The 14,616-nt window shown below is 38.8% G+C and overlaps 1 protein-coding gene across 9 annotated transcripts in view; it reads left to right on the top strand.

The window, feature by feature from the left end:
* The window catches only part of LOC139140916 (PDF receptor-like), a 141,986-nt gene that overhangs the window by 92,159 nt on the left and 35,211 nt on the right, over positions 1-14,616 (top strand). The gene's annotated exons all lie outside the window — the stretch shown is intronic.

Below are 14,616 nucleotides of genomic sequence, written 5' to 3'. Positions count from 1 at the left end.
TCAGAAGAAAAAGAATTTCGAAAAATTTTAAGTTGGTGTTAGCATTTTATGTGTCGGCAAGTTCGAACTGAAATCCGAAGGTAGGCTGTATGTAAGCCAACAATCAGCTGGTTGAAAAAAGGACAAGGGATTCTCAGAAAACAGACTTAGTTTAGTCGACAGTAAAAGTTCAGCTCGCTATTAAAAAGAGAGACCGTATCACTTTCTTCTACTTTTCTCTGACGTCTTCGGGCGAAGACGCCGCCTCTGCTTTCAAGGAAGTGGCGAAGATTCAATATAGTGACGCCATGGAACGGCGAATGAGAGCCGTCAGCGCAGCATGGTCGTCAGGGTGAATTTAGAGTGAACAGGGTAATAATTTGTGATCATTAGCTTAAACTGTTGCCCTTTTTCTTTCGTGCCGACATGTCAATTAAACCTCGTTCCGTAGGCAACTCAATCGCAAGGACAAGAAATATATCAAATCTCCAACAGAACCTCATAAACTTTCACTACACGTGCAAATGTAATGAAGGTGGGCAGTCAAAGCCGCATTATCCGATCAAAAGCAGCCTCGGTTTGTCTCCAGCGCCAGAGATCCCTTAACAGAAAAAACATCACTAATACTTACATTTTTATTGAGGAAGATATAATTGGTGGGCAGTAATCACTTTGTCCATACTCTGTAATACCGTTTACACAGCAGGTTCCCCGTGTCAATCAGCTGCGATAGAAATATAATGTAGATCTGGTCAAAGTTTCATTTGCTTTGATTGTTGACGCATTTCCCAGTGTTTTTGTGGTGTTTGTATTTGCCAAATGCAGTTCTACTCCCCAAATCATATCGCCGGTATGCGTGTGGCGTCTAGCAGTATTGTTTGCTACTAAATTTTAGGCCGGACCTAGAATATTATTTGTCAACAACAACAATAACAACAACAAAAACAACAACAATGAACTTGAAAACAACAACAACATTGTATTTGTACCCAATGCGTTGTGTCTGCAGGCTAACACTTTGTGATGTACTGTTCGCAGCAGAGAAAATGTAATTATTTTCCTGAACAAAAGTTTTATTTTCCATGATGTCAACAACAAGTTCTTATGCTGTTCCTGAAAGAATGTTGAAACACAAAAAATGCAGTCCGGACCAGAATTCACCTGTCAAGAATACTGTTAACAATGCGATCTATAAATGTAGTGGCTGAGTTGACAAGCTGAATACTACGTATCTCAACAAGCTGTCAGGGCTAGAACAAGGAACTGCTGTTGACATACTGGACAAAAACTGTGAAAAAAATCATCAAAAAGTTACAGCGACTGGCCGGTTAAAGTATCATCAAAGTACACTTTTAAGGTAGTATGCGCCTCGAAAGTGAAAGACTTAAACTTTTGCTCAAACTTTCCTAAGTGAAACTTTCAACCATTTTCTTTCAAAATCAAAAATCAAAATCAGTCGTCACCATGCAAAGTTTGGAACAAGCGATACAAATTACTCAACATTTTGCGATATTTGAAATTCAAAATGGCCGCCATCCCTGTGTTAACTCCAAGGTTTAAAAATAAAATTCACGATTTTCAAAGTAAACTAAGACGGTGAAAGTTGTTCATTCTCCAAAGCTTTAAAATGAGCCCCCCACAAGTGGTATATCAGAAAAGGAATTGTAGAAATTTGAGAGTGCGACAATCTGTCCCCGAGGCGCGTTCTACCTTAACAGCGAAATACTTCCACGTGCAGAAACATTCCACTTCGAGTGTCACCCGAAAGTCTCATGCATTTCGAAAATGCATGCTTATAGATCTACGTTAAAAGCTGCAACATCGGCTTTCAGTCGCCTTTAGGCGCCATCTCCTGAATGTTAGACAGGAAAATGAAGAAAAATGCTACGTTGGATAAAGTTTCTCCAAAATGTGCAATCAGTGAGCGTTAGATGTTTCCCCCTCTTATCAGTAAATAAATGTAGCTATTTTGCAGTAATGTGGTATTAGCAATCGTAAGCACGAATTCGGCGTGTTTTTGTCTCTATCTCTTTTCTCTAATAAAAGATTCAAGCTCGGTAGGTGTGCTTTGATTAGACGATGAAAATGTAGAAAGCGTCAAATCTTGCCCGGCAGGAATCGAATTCTCGCAGCACTGTTCACAGCTTCGCACATATACATAGTCACGAAACGTGGAGAATAGGTACTGAATAAAAGAAACGTTATAAAATTTCCAACTTTTTTTTATTTTGTCCATTTAAAACTACTTTACTTTTTCCGTATATTCGTTTCGGCGTTTGCGGGTATCTCTCCCCACTGCCTTTGCTCAAATATTCAAGATCTGTGCACGAGAAACATTATGATAGTTATCTACGTTGCCGCAAACACTGATTTTAAGCAGCAGATTCTGCCCAGTAAACTTTTAACATAATTTTGGTATCATTGTCGTATAAAATACTCTATTATCAATAAGTATACATGGCCATTATTGGAGGGGACATACCAGGAAAAAAACGCCCTGTACACCAGGATATTGGCTCATACTGCCAATGCCTGAGGGTATTTAGCCAGCACCAACAGCTAACTGCAATAATAATACCTGTCTAGCTACAGTGTTTAAATATCCAACGGCCTTCCAGAGGCAAGAGATGGAAAAAACGAGTTGTTGAAAATTGACGAGCTCAATATCTTTAAGTAGCGTCAGCTCCTTGGGAAGTTACAATGACTTGTCGAAATGGGTGAGATGCCGGCTCCGAGACATGAAACTGTTAAGTTTTGCGAAGTGAGAAAAAGTGGCTGTAAAAGAAGAAAAAAAGTCTGAAGAGACAATTGATAATTTTGAGAGACGGAACACAAGTCTATAGGGTTATCTGTGCCAACCTGTATTTGACGCCGCTGGAATTCTGGGATGAACAAGAGATGAAGGTCCTTCGAGTGATAATTTTATCTCTTAATTACCGACGCCAGTGTCGCCAAGAATGAGGGGGGAAAGCACCCAGGGCTGTTCGATCTGTATACGGCTCGTCTTGAAGTTTTCTCACCGACACGAGAGACGGGGCTGTTGAATCGTTTGTGAGACAGGCTCGGGGATCAGTGAGTTGCATAGGCGATGGTCAGAGAGGCAAAGCACGCTATAACTGAAGAGCATATTTCCGTTACAATCCTAGCTGCTGTAGCTGGGCTATGAAAGGCCTAGTACACCGTAGGCAAAAGGTGTGCGGTCGTGCCAAAACAATGATTAAACCAGTAGATAAAATAAGTTGAACAACAGCACGCAGAGGACGAGGATTTCCGAGGATTATTTCGTTGAGCAAGAGTTAAAAGATACCGCTATACACGTAATACTATGTATATATTCTTTCAAATATTTCAAAGATACATGTATGCACATCTATAGCTTTTCTTATAAATAATTAAATCACCGTCGTATTTACGTTTTGTTCTTTGATATACCACTATGGATGTCGCTAAATCATGGCCCATCTGATGCATTAACATTAATATTCAGGTGTTTTATAAAGATGTCATGCAGAGGTAACATTGGCCTGGAGAGTATGCGTCGTCTTGCCTCAAAAAGACAGTGTCTTTCTTTGAAGTGTTCGGGAGATTTGAAACTCTACAATATAAATGTTAACGATCATGACCCACCGCCGTGGTCTTTATTTAAAGCTTAACATATTGACTCAAGGTCAGCCGAAGCTCATCACCATTTATATTGACCGACCACTTATTGTTTTGAAATCAGGACTGGATTGTGATCCCAATTACCCCCTGGGGGTTGTAATTCCAAAGTTTCTATTTTCGATCATAAATTGACAGAAAGCTAAGAAATGGACGGACACTTATCGAAATACGTATCCGCAACACCACTGTCTCGTGGCAAACGACCGTATAGGCCTTTTTGCAGACATTCCTGATAAAAACCATATCGCAAGAGAAACGAAGCACACCGTCAAAGCAGTTGATTGAAAACAAAATTGAGAGGTTGTTTTAAGTTCGTCATGAATAATTGTTTACAGAAACAACAAAAACATAGTAAAATTAATCGTCATCATGATCATTGTCACCATCACTACCACTATCATCATCTCTTACTTTCCTAATTTGAAATTGTCACTAATACGATAAAGTGCTATGAAAAGAAATTCATAGCCATTATATTCACGACAATATGGAGTCAGAAATATCAATATGGCCGACTTTAGTTGAACTTCAATTTTTCACAGTTTTTGCAGCACTGGAAATTGATCCAATACAGATTTCTGTTCCTGAGATTTTGGATCATCTTGCAAAATTTTCGTGCACCCTATAGTATTGCTATACAATTTAAATCTTGAGGTATGTGATATCGCAGTACCCGATAGCATGTTGCATAACAGTTAGGCGAGTACCACAGCACATGGACTTGAGCGATGTATATCACTTCTATTATTGAAGTTGATAATTAATTTTCATATCTCTCAGAGTTTTGCAACTTATCAAATATTCTTCTTAAAATATGAATCCGTAAACTATACGTGTCGTAAACAATTGCACTTTCAGCGTACCCATCCCTCCACTTCCCTCCCTCCCCCAATGAAATAACTGTGGAATACGGATGCCACAACAATAATCGTACTCGATGCAGATCATTGGTCACAACAGGGTGAAGAGCGAGAAAGCTAGGGGGCTTTAGAGCTCCCAGGAACGGCGATATTTTAATGCAGAAGTCGTTGTCCCGTTAAGAAGGAAAACATAACATTTGCCAATATAGGTAACACATTGCTTGTGAGAAGCTACAATTACACATGCGCAGAGGCGAATAAGTTTTTAGTGATCACAATCGTGTGGACTTCATTCATTTCTGTTTAGCTGTCGAATATTTAAACGCAAACGATAATTAACACAGACATGATGCACTGCATAAACAACAGACTTTATTGACGTGTGTATATACTTGGTATATCGGAAAGCTTATTACAATTTAAGGTGGCACAGTAGCAAATGGTACATTCATAATGACAACAACTACATTTGGTTTTGCTCTCTGCTTGTCATAATGCTGTTTCAATTTGTTGTCCAAGGCATTCTGAGAAGATTTGACTGAAATGATTGCACCTTTTTCGGACGAAAGCTGCATAAACTTTTCATGTCGCTGTGACTTTTGACGACCGTTAACAGGATGTGTGATACGCTGAACCACGGTAAAGCAATGCAACTCCTTCACACAAAAAGATATTCAGGAAGTCGTGAAGAAGTAAAATATGATGATGATTCTTCTTCGGAGGGTAGCCGGAGCTTGTCAGTGAGTTAGTAGTTGTATTAAGGTTGCACCGTGTTCGAGTAGTGCAATCAACTCGTCAAGTTGTTTATCGTTCCTTTCAAATGATGTACTTCAGTGAATCCATTATCTTGCATATGTAGACCTTCGCATAATAATGCTTTTTTTTCCTGACGGGAAACTCAAATCTGGAATTCATTTCGGGCACGGTACTTTTTGTTGTAACCATTAGAACCACTGAGAAATCAGAAATACACGATTCAAAGAATTGAGGGTTTACTGGCAACATGTAGATCTTGATTGAAAAGCAAGCCTCTTCTACGATGCTACACGATATGGAAATATTTTGGCACTCCTTAAAGTGCAAAGTAGTCAGCACGAACTTCGCAATTTAAAGCTTATTTCATGCTTTGTGGAGTTTATTTCTCAGGGCGACCGAACGTACATTGTGTTCATCTCCGCAGCCTTCTTATTCAAACCAGAATCTCGCTCCAAGCGTGATTCAAGATTAGAGTGTATAATTTAGCAGCATGAAATACGTCTAGATTACTTTAGGCTCTTTCGCGCCATTCTTCTTCAACCGTATGTGTATCGAACGAGCGCACTTCACAAATTCTAATGATTTTCGCGCCATCTCGAACACGGTACATGCAGACTGTATGTCTCAAACGAGTGTAGGCTTCACTTCGCTTCCAGTGCGCTTAGTCTCAAAAGTTTCCGGTGATTAATTGTATACTTTCTTGGCCATAGATGGAATAGAAGCGCCCATGAACGAAACAAAGTCATTTTTCAAAGCATGCCTTCCGCTGGATTGCCGAAAACATCTTCCGATACTGACAAAGTGCTTTGACTCGTATCATTACCACTCGTGTGCCACTGTGTTAAAATTATAATCTCGCGATCAAGTGCAAAGCGGGGGGACTGTGGCGTAAAGTATACACGGAACAACTTGTTGCACATCAAGAAATCTCGGCGAAACGGTAGACATCAGTTCTTGTATACAGCAAGAACGTCTGTGTTTTATCCATGTGGAAATCCATGGAAGTAATCATTCCAGACATTACTTAGTAATGGTTTGAAGAAATGGCCTCTTGGAAGAACATGTCGGATTAGTATCCGAGATATCTTCAATTATTTAGCACAAACTTGCAAGTAGTGATATTGGGGTCGATGTAAATTGGAAGCTTTGCGCAGCCTAGACATGACCGAATAACAGCTGTGGGGAAAATCACATCTTATCTGGCCGCCTGCAGTCAGAATCGAGTTTTCTCAGTATATTGAGTCGATTGGCATACGGCAGCCGCAGTGTGTTTTACTTTTTCCACATGTTGAGATACATTGCCGCTTGCATACTTACAGCTCTGGTTAAAAACGAAAATTTGTGCCCCAAAACCCAAACAAGCAAACCAACAAACACACAAACAAAAAATCAAAAAGAAAAATACAATTGTCCTGGAGCCATACTGGATCGTATCGCAAATACATGTACTTAAATATGCGAGTTACAGCGCGTGCTGTTCTCTTGTTTGGAAAAAACCCCAGACTTTTCATGCCGTGAGTACTGGATGTGAAAGGTTGCAACAGATTGCTGGTCGACATTGTTTATGTCCTGACATAATTTGCATGTTACTGTAAGTCAACTCGTTGCCTCGTATTAAAGAATGCGTGTCGGGGACAGATATTCGGACTCCCAACTTCTACAATTTTTTTATGATCTACCACTTGTAGGGGTTCAATTTAAAGCTCTTGGTGTAAAAACAATTTTTCACCGTCTTAAATTTTCAAAAATCGAAAATTGTATTTTCATTTATAGAGCTAACACGGGGATTGCTGCCACTTTGAATTTCAGATCATATCGGTAAATCTTGGGTTATTTGTTTCTTTAATACCAAAATTTGCACTGTGACGGCCAATTCTCATTCGTGATTTTGAAAGAGGATAGTTAAAAGATTGCTTGATGAAAATTTGAGTAAAGTTTAAGTCTTTCATTTTCGAGGCGCATACTACCTAGAATGACATCGCACGTAACTGCGAAATGCACGCTTCTATAGAGCGAATGCCCAGCTCGTCATAGCTTTGTTTGACAGTCGTCGTTCATGACCGTATGGAAACTGAAAGCGTACACTGAAATTTGCAGCTACCTAATTTATATTCTTAACATTAACCTCCAATAGTATTTAGTTAATTGCATGAGTAATGGCAATAACGTAAATCGGATTGCAAACAAATACCCGCTAAATTGATTGTTTGAGTTTTCTTATCTCGAGCACCCTCATCCGGGAATGTGATTTATTTTCAGTTTCTATAGCGTCACCGCGATTTGTTTGTCACAGATAAATCTTCGAATAAGATACTCACTGGTTATTCTGAGGGCTTACCACACATCCGAGGCACAAGCTACAACAGTGAGCCACAGCTGAGCGCCAGAATATAGTCCTTGGTTGTAATGCTAGTAAAAGCTGATAGGAATGTGTCCTGAAATCTGTATCCGATATTTTCTGTCACGTTTACTCGGCGTTTTTCTGTCACCGGATTCGAACAAATTCAGGCGGTGAACAATTTTAACAATTAGGCGTGTCTGTGCAAAACAAGCCTGTACTATTTCCCTCTTCTAACGTGTTTTAGAGTTTATCACAACTGTTACACTGAATTAAACGTCGAAGTTCAAAAGCACAAGAGAGTAAGTCAGACCATATAACAGCCAATGCTTTTCCCCGATCTCACGCGATCATTAATACGTAACTGTTACCATGGCCAATATCATGCTAGCAAAGGTGCTGTTGTACTTTGAGTGAAATATTCATGACTTCTGCGCTATAAGATTTATTATTTCTTTTGACGTCACGGATTAAAATGCCACCTGTCCAACGCCATTATTGAGAAGTGCTTTCTTTGTCGACATCGATTAGGGATAATCAACGTGACTACCAACAATGGCAACAGAATTAGTAGACTGAGCAAATTTTCTTTTCGAGTTTAAGTATTTACATTAAGTGTACAAACAGCTTTGCCATTTTCAACTTGAAGAGAAGTATGTATCGCTTAATTGTCCTAACGGAGAGCTACAATTTCCTATCTAAATGTCGTTAATGTGAGAGCTTTTGAAGTGATTGTGGTCGGGTCAGAGTTGACATTTGAAATGTCAGACGTCAGATCGGGAGAGATAAACCACTTGAAACGCATAAGTATTGCGATCAACATCACTCAGAGTCCGTCAATCATAACGTTTAGGCTGAACTGTCCAATTAAAGAGACATCGTCTTTCGATATGCAAATACTACCGTGTCAAAATGACCGAAAGTCTTTAAGCTTCCAAGAATTGCTTATAGACAAGTTCTGGGTTAAAATAGGTAGTTTCAGTGTCCTGAACATTTTTATAACACTAAGACTGTTGAAAACAACCGAGTTTCATTGGCATTGCTTGTTCTGTGAGAACACACGAAGTGACTCAACACGTAGTGAGAACATTCGCTGCCTGTGTGTCAACGCTGTGAAAATATATATATATCAAAGTAATTACGACGCTAAGGGTATTTTTCGTGCTAAAGGATTCTGAGAGCGGTTATGCGAAGCGTCTGCACGCAAAGAGACATTTGGTTACCCTGGTTGGTTACCTCTGTGTCAGTAAGACCGTGGCCCTGTCAGTTACATTGTTTTGTAGCGTGTAAACACATCGCTGTGCCGATCTTAATCGACATTCAATTCAGATAACGTCTAATCGCGGTGTTATGCCACTTGTAGACGATAAGATCATGAAACCTTCGTTATCCACAAACATTTGGAAATGTAATTTGCGGTATGCCATCGGTCGGGCTTTCAGTCGACAAAAATTCCTTCATCCGAGCACTTAGAGAGAGCGACCGGGGAAAACCCAACTCTAATATGTTGTCCCAATGGAGGAACGGCTTTCACAGATGTGTAAGCGAACTGGTTTGGAGCTTTCAGGGCACATATCACTAATGGCATCGTTCTATGCCAAAGTAGCCGGAGTGATCACAGTCCACCGATAATTTAATGTACATCTTATTCTTTGAGTATCACATGATTCAGTCCCGCCTCCCCCTTTCATCATGTGACCGGTCCGGTCTAATGACTGATTTTCACGAAATTTTCGCGTCAGACTTAAATTTCGAGCGCTGGAGAAATGGCCGCCAATATGATGCCTGTTTACATTGAACTCCCCCGGGGACATTGACGAACAAATAGGAGATCGACCCACGCTAAAAAGTCCCAGCTCAACAAAACTGATGACATAAATGGGGGTTGTCGTGACGTAGAATGACGATAGTGCAAGTTCCGTAATTTTCGTCAGTAAGAAGGAACTTGGCTTGCATATGTTATTGATAACACATGGATATCTTCTTCTGTGTGTAATATGATATATATATATATATATATATATATATATATATATATATATATATATATATATATATATATATATATATATATACGTATACTTGAGATGTACAGATAGCTCCCAGTGTTGTTCGTAGCGTGGTTAGGTAATAACGGATGAATAAAATTGCACACGTCTACTGATCTGCTTGTATATTTTCTGTTTATTCTGTTGGTAATTTTGATACAACGTTTCGTCCTAAAAGTAGGACTTCATCAGGTTGAAGATGTCTACAAGGGAGAATACAGACAAATACAGAACAGTGTAAGGATAGTGTTGATCCTAATTAAATGCTAAACGGACTTTATAGGCGGAATAAATTAGAAAGTTACAAAGGATATAGAATATGACAATTCTTACCGTTTATGTGTGGCGCAGATGGAAAGTGGCGATTCAAAATTGGCGGTAATGGTTATTTATAGTGCCTGTCCGAGGGCGCTGTGAGCAATTGTTATTTAAATTGCTTTTAGCTAAGAATGTTGAGGCCGTTTGGTGACAATGTATCCAGTTTTGAAATCCAGATGGATTCTATTTTCTTGCGAAGCGTGTCATCTTGTTTATTTATTTTGATAATCCCTATTATTGAAACGTCGTTAATGGTGTGTTGATTTTCGTTGAAATGAATCGCGACGGGAGTGTTAGCTTTGAGTCTTATGGTTGATAGATGGTTATTGAACCTGAGGCGAAATTCTGTTTTAGTTTCTCCAACATACTGTTTATTGCATCTGTTGCATGTGATTAGATAAACCAGGTTTTTGGATTTGCAAGTAATGTTATGTTTGATGGTGTAAACGGAGTTTGTTACGTGACTTTGAAATTGCGTGGCATTAGTGGAGTACTTGCAGATGTTGCAACCTCTGTTAACAGAGGTTGCAACATCTGCAAGTACTCCACTAATGCCACGCAATTTCAAAGTCATGTAACAAACTCCGTTTACACCATCAAACATAACATTACTTGCAAATCCAAAAACCTGGTTTATCTAATCACATGTAACAGATGCAATAAACAGTATGTTGGAGAAACTAAAACAGAATTTCACCTCAGGTTCAATAACCATCTATCAACCATAAGACTCAAAGCTAACACTCCCGTCGCGATTCATTTCAACGAAAATCAACACACCATTAACGACGTTTCAATAATAGGGATTATCAAAATAAATAAACAAGATGACACGCTTCGCAAGAAAATAGAATCCATCTGGATTTCAAAACTGGATACATTGTCACCAAACGGCCTCAACATTCTTAGCTAAAAGCAATTTAAATAACAATTGCTCACAGCGCCCTCGGACAGGCACTATAAATAACCATTACCGCCAATTTTGAATTGCCACTTTCCATCTGAACCACACATAAACGGTAAGAATTGTCATATTCTACCCGGGTATATCCTTTGTAACTTTCTAATTTATTCAGCCTATAAAGTCCGTTTAGCATTTAATTAGGATCAACATTATCCTTACACTGTTCTGTATCTGTCTGTATTCTCCCTTGTAGACATCTTCAACCTGATGAAGTCCTACTTTTAGGACGAAACGTTATATCAAAATTACCAACAGAATAAACAGAAAATATACAAGCAGATCAGTAGACGTGTGCAATTTTATTCATCCGTTATATATATATATATATATATATATATATATATATATATATATATATATATATATATATATATATATATATATATATATATAACATGATTGGAACTAATTTGGGATAATTGGATGGTGAACTAATGTCTTTAAAATCTGCAAATGTAAGCTCATCTGCTTTTTCTTTTTACGTTACACACTTGTTTTATGAGTAATTTGTAATATCGCAACATTCAGCTATAGGGCACCTACCATTTTTGAGAAATATGGAAAATATGAAAATCCAATTATCCCAAATTAGTTCCAATCGTGTTATATATATAGTTTAGCCTAAGCATGCTCATAACGTATGTTTATCTATCTGAATTTCGGTGAAATATTTCTGACATCAGATATGACATAACACAGAAGAATGCGTTTACATGTTCATGACACAATTGGCGGGTTGCGTATCTCGACATATCATGGTGAATAATTAAAAACCTTGGTTGAACAATGAGGTAAAAACGAGAAGGGTGTATTTCAATTCTACTATAGTTCTTGCCACACAAAGCACTGTTGCGCACTTGCGCTCTCCCCAGTACATTTGGAGTGCCTGTGTGATCATCAATCAGGTTCTTGAATGTCTATTGTATCTATACCATAGAAACGTGTGTGCGGAAAATTACTTCGCAATGAAATCAAAAGTATATACAATATGTCACTCCATTTTATGTAATGACATAGCTTGTTGGTTGACAAATACTGTAACCATCAGGGAATAAGTATTTCATTGTAATGGCGTTGATTATAATGATTGTCAACATTGGCATTGACGCATGGCTGGCAGAAGATACGATTGGCCAAGTAAGTTTGATCTTTTCTTCTGATGGGAAGTGTCACACTTGAAATAATGACATGCCACTCAACTAAGTTTCCCCAGGCAATTTCGGATATTGACAAAAAGTGCATCGATAACAACGATGTTTGATTAACAGGAACTTGCCACAAGACTGCATAGTCAGGAGTGATGCATTCACGCTAACAATGACCTGGAACAGAGTGGCGGGTATAGAGTATAGACATTGCTAGTCAACGAACCAAATATGCGATCTTAGAAGGAACATCCATTTATCAAATTATTTAGAAGAAATCAGTATCTTATAAGATTCAATGCGATGGAAAGTCAGAGTTCAGTAGCTAGAGAGCTTTGCTATTTTAAGCCCCTTTAACTCTTCCACTGCTCCTATTAACAAATCCGAACATTTTTGTTCTGTACCACATTGAATATTTCTATATATTTTGCAATTCTAGGTTTCCCGGCGTTCTCATAAATTTTGATGTGACCATCTTATAGCTGTTCCGTGAGCAATAGCCTGCCTGTTATTGTCACTTTGGCTGACTTTAATAAACCAATACCTTATACAATCATGATCTACAACAGAGAAGCTGTGATGAGCATGCGCGGTGTCACAGAGTTCTTATTTGACTGTTGCGGAAGAATGGAGTATGTCTGACACAAATGATGTCTGACGCATTATTGGTATTTTATGTAGCCTGTAGTGTGGCAACTTGTTGTAATTGCGTACTGGCTAATAGGGTAACGTAGTTTAGCAGGTGCCGAACGCTGAACAGGATGTACTCATTCCTATCGCAACACCTGACAGCACTTTTTGATGTATGCCTGTAGGTCTGTCTAGTGGCAACATAGAACCTCGAGAAAACGATTTCTCGAGGGTCTATGGTGGCAAGATCATTGCTCCTCTTTGACTCACAGTGAAGATTAAAACGTTGATGCTCCGTGGTGCTGCGCATGAAACCATCAAGTCCGATCCGTGATTCTCTTTGGGGGGGTTTCGCAATAAATCAATAGACATACCATGTAGGATATTGTTAAATCTGTATGTTGCCCAGTGTACGTGACATGGACCCAATGATCTGTAGTTTTTCGGAGTCTAGCAAGAGAACTACACCCGTATGAACAATTATAGACATCGGATATTCAAGGGCGGAGTGGGGGTATTATCGTGATCTGGAATAGAATAGGTGTCCAGAGTGAATGTGCTTGTTTCAGCGTTGAGTGAAGTCTCAAAGCAGGGGTGCCGTTCCAATTTATATCGAGGATCTGCGTGTATCTATGCTGATTTGGCGCAAAGAACATTTCGAGTTTTTTTTCTACTAAACTTAAATAAGTCATAAAAAATGATAAGCAAAGACCCCCTGTAAAATTGGGTTTTCTAGTGTCAGCAAATGGCCGTTTTCGAGTGCCTGTGGCTTTTGGAACTAGATAATTCAACCGAGGATGGTAAATCCATCGCAAACAATCTTTTCACTTGCAATATTCATGGCAGCAGAATGAATGAACAATTTGGAAAGGACCCCATAAGTTAAAAAATATCAACTTCGCGTACAAAATGATCGAAAGGACATATTCTATTGAATTAGTTGGGTGTAGATAATGTTTACGTTTCGAACAGGAAGTGTATAATCGCTCTCATTTTTAACGACCGTTGTCTAAATTTAATTTAGAAAGAGAACAAATATCAGAAGACATTAGATTCGTAAGCCATCAAAATTATTGAAAGCAGCCGAAAATCAAATCGATATTGACGTATATGTCCTGCCAAATTAGATATAGCTAAAACGTTTCACTATTTCAGATCGTGACACGGTATTACTTCTCAAGTCTAGCACGTCTAGCGCAGTTATTGGATTACAAGAAGGTCGAAATTGGAGCAGGTTGATAGTTTTTATCACAAAATCGCACCAGTCTATTTGAATTCACTGTTATACTTCAACCTCGCATGAAGGTGCAGCACAACTCACCCGACGCTGGAAGAACTTTCCACTCCAATGTTCGCCATTAATCAGTGACGAGAAAACGTATGGTCTCCCTGTCCATACACGTGTTTTCACCCGATTAACTTTTATAAAACGCAGCTAACGAACACCCGATGGAACTAAGTAGGCACCGACGATGATGTTGTGATCTCGACCTGGTACTTCTCCCTGAAAAGGTTCAAAGTAACGTAGTTGACCAAGGTATATTGCACATTTATTAACAGTGTCTTTTTTAAAGCATTGTAATAACGTCAATGTTAAAGTTGAGTGAGGCATGAACTTCCGGTCTGTCATTCAAACCACAGTTGCTTTCACGCGTTGCCGTTAATGTTGTAATTGTATTCTTAATAGAAAAACAAGATATTTCTAGTATCTCGGAGAATAACTTCTCATTGCAATGTTTCACGTCTACTCATCTTTTTTCAAATCAAAGTTTCTATATAAAACTTTAGAATAGAAACACATCTTCTAAGCCATATCCCTATATTACATGTAAAGCCACGTGTCGTCACGTGCGCATGCTCAGTACCGAATCCCAAGTAAATATGGACAAGGCATTCATATAAATCCTTTCCGATT

The sequence above is a fragment of the Ptychodera flava genome, chromosome 9, assembly GCF_041260155.1.
Source record: "Ptychodera flava strain L36383 chromosome 9, AS_Pfla_20210202, whole genome shotgun sequence".
Taxonomy (NCBI): Eukaryota; Metazoa; Hemichordata; class Enteropneusta; family Ptychoderidae; genus Ptychodera; species Ptychodera flava.
This window is presented reverse-complemented; position numbering and strand designations above follow the sequence as displayed.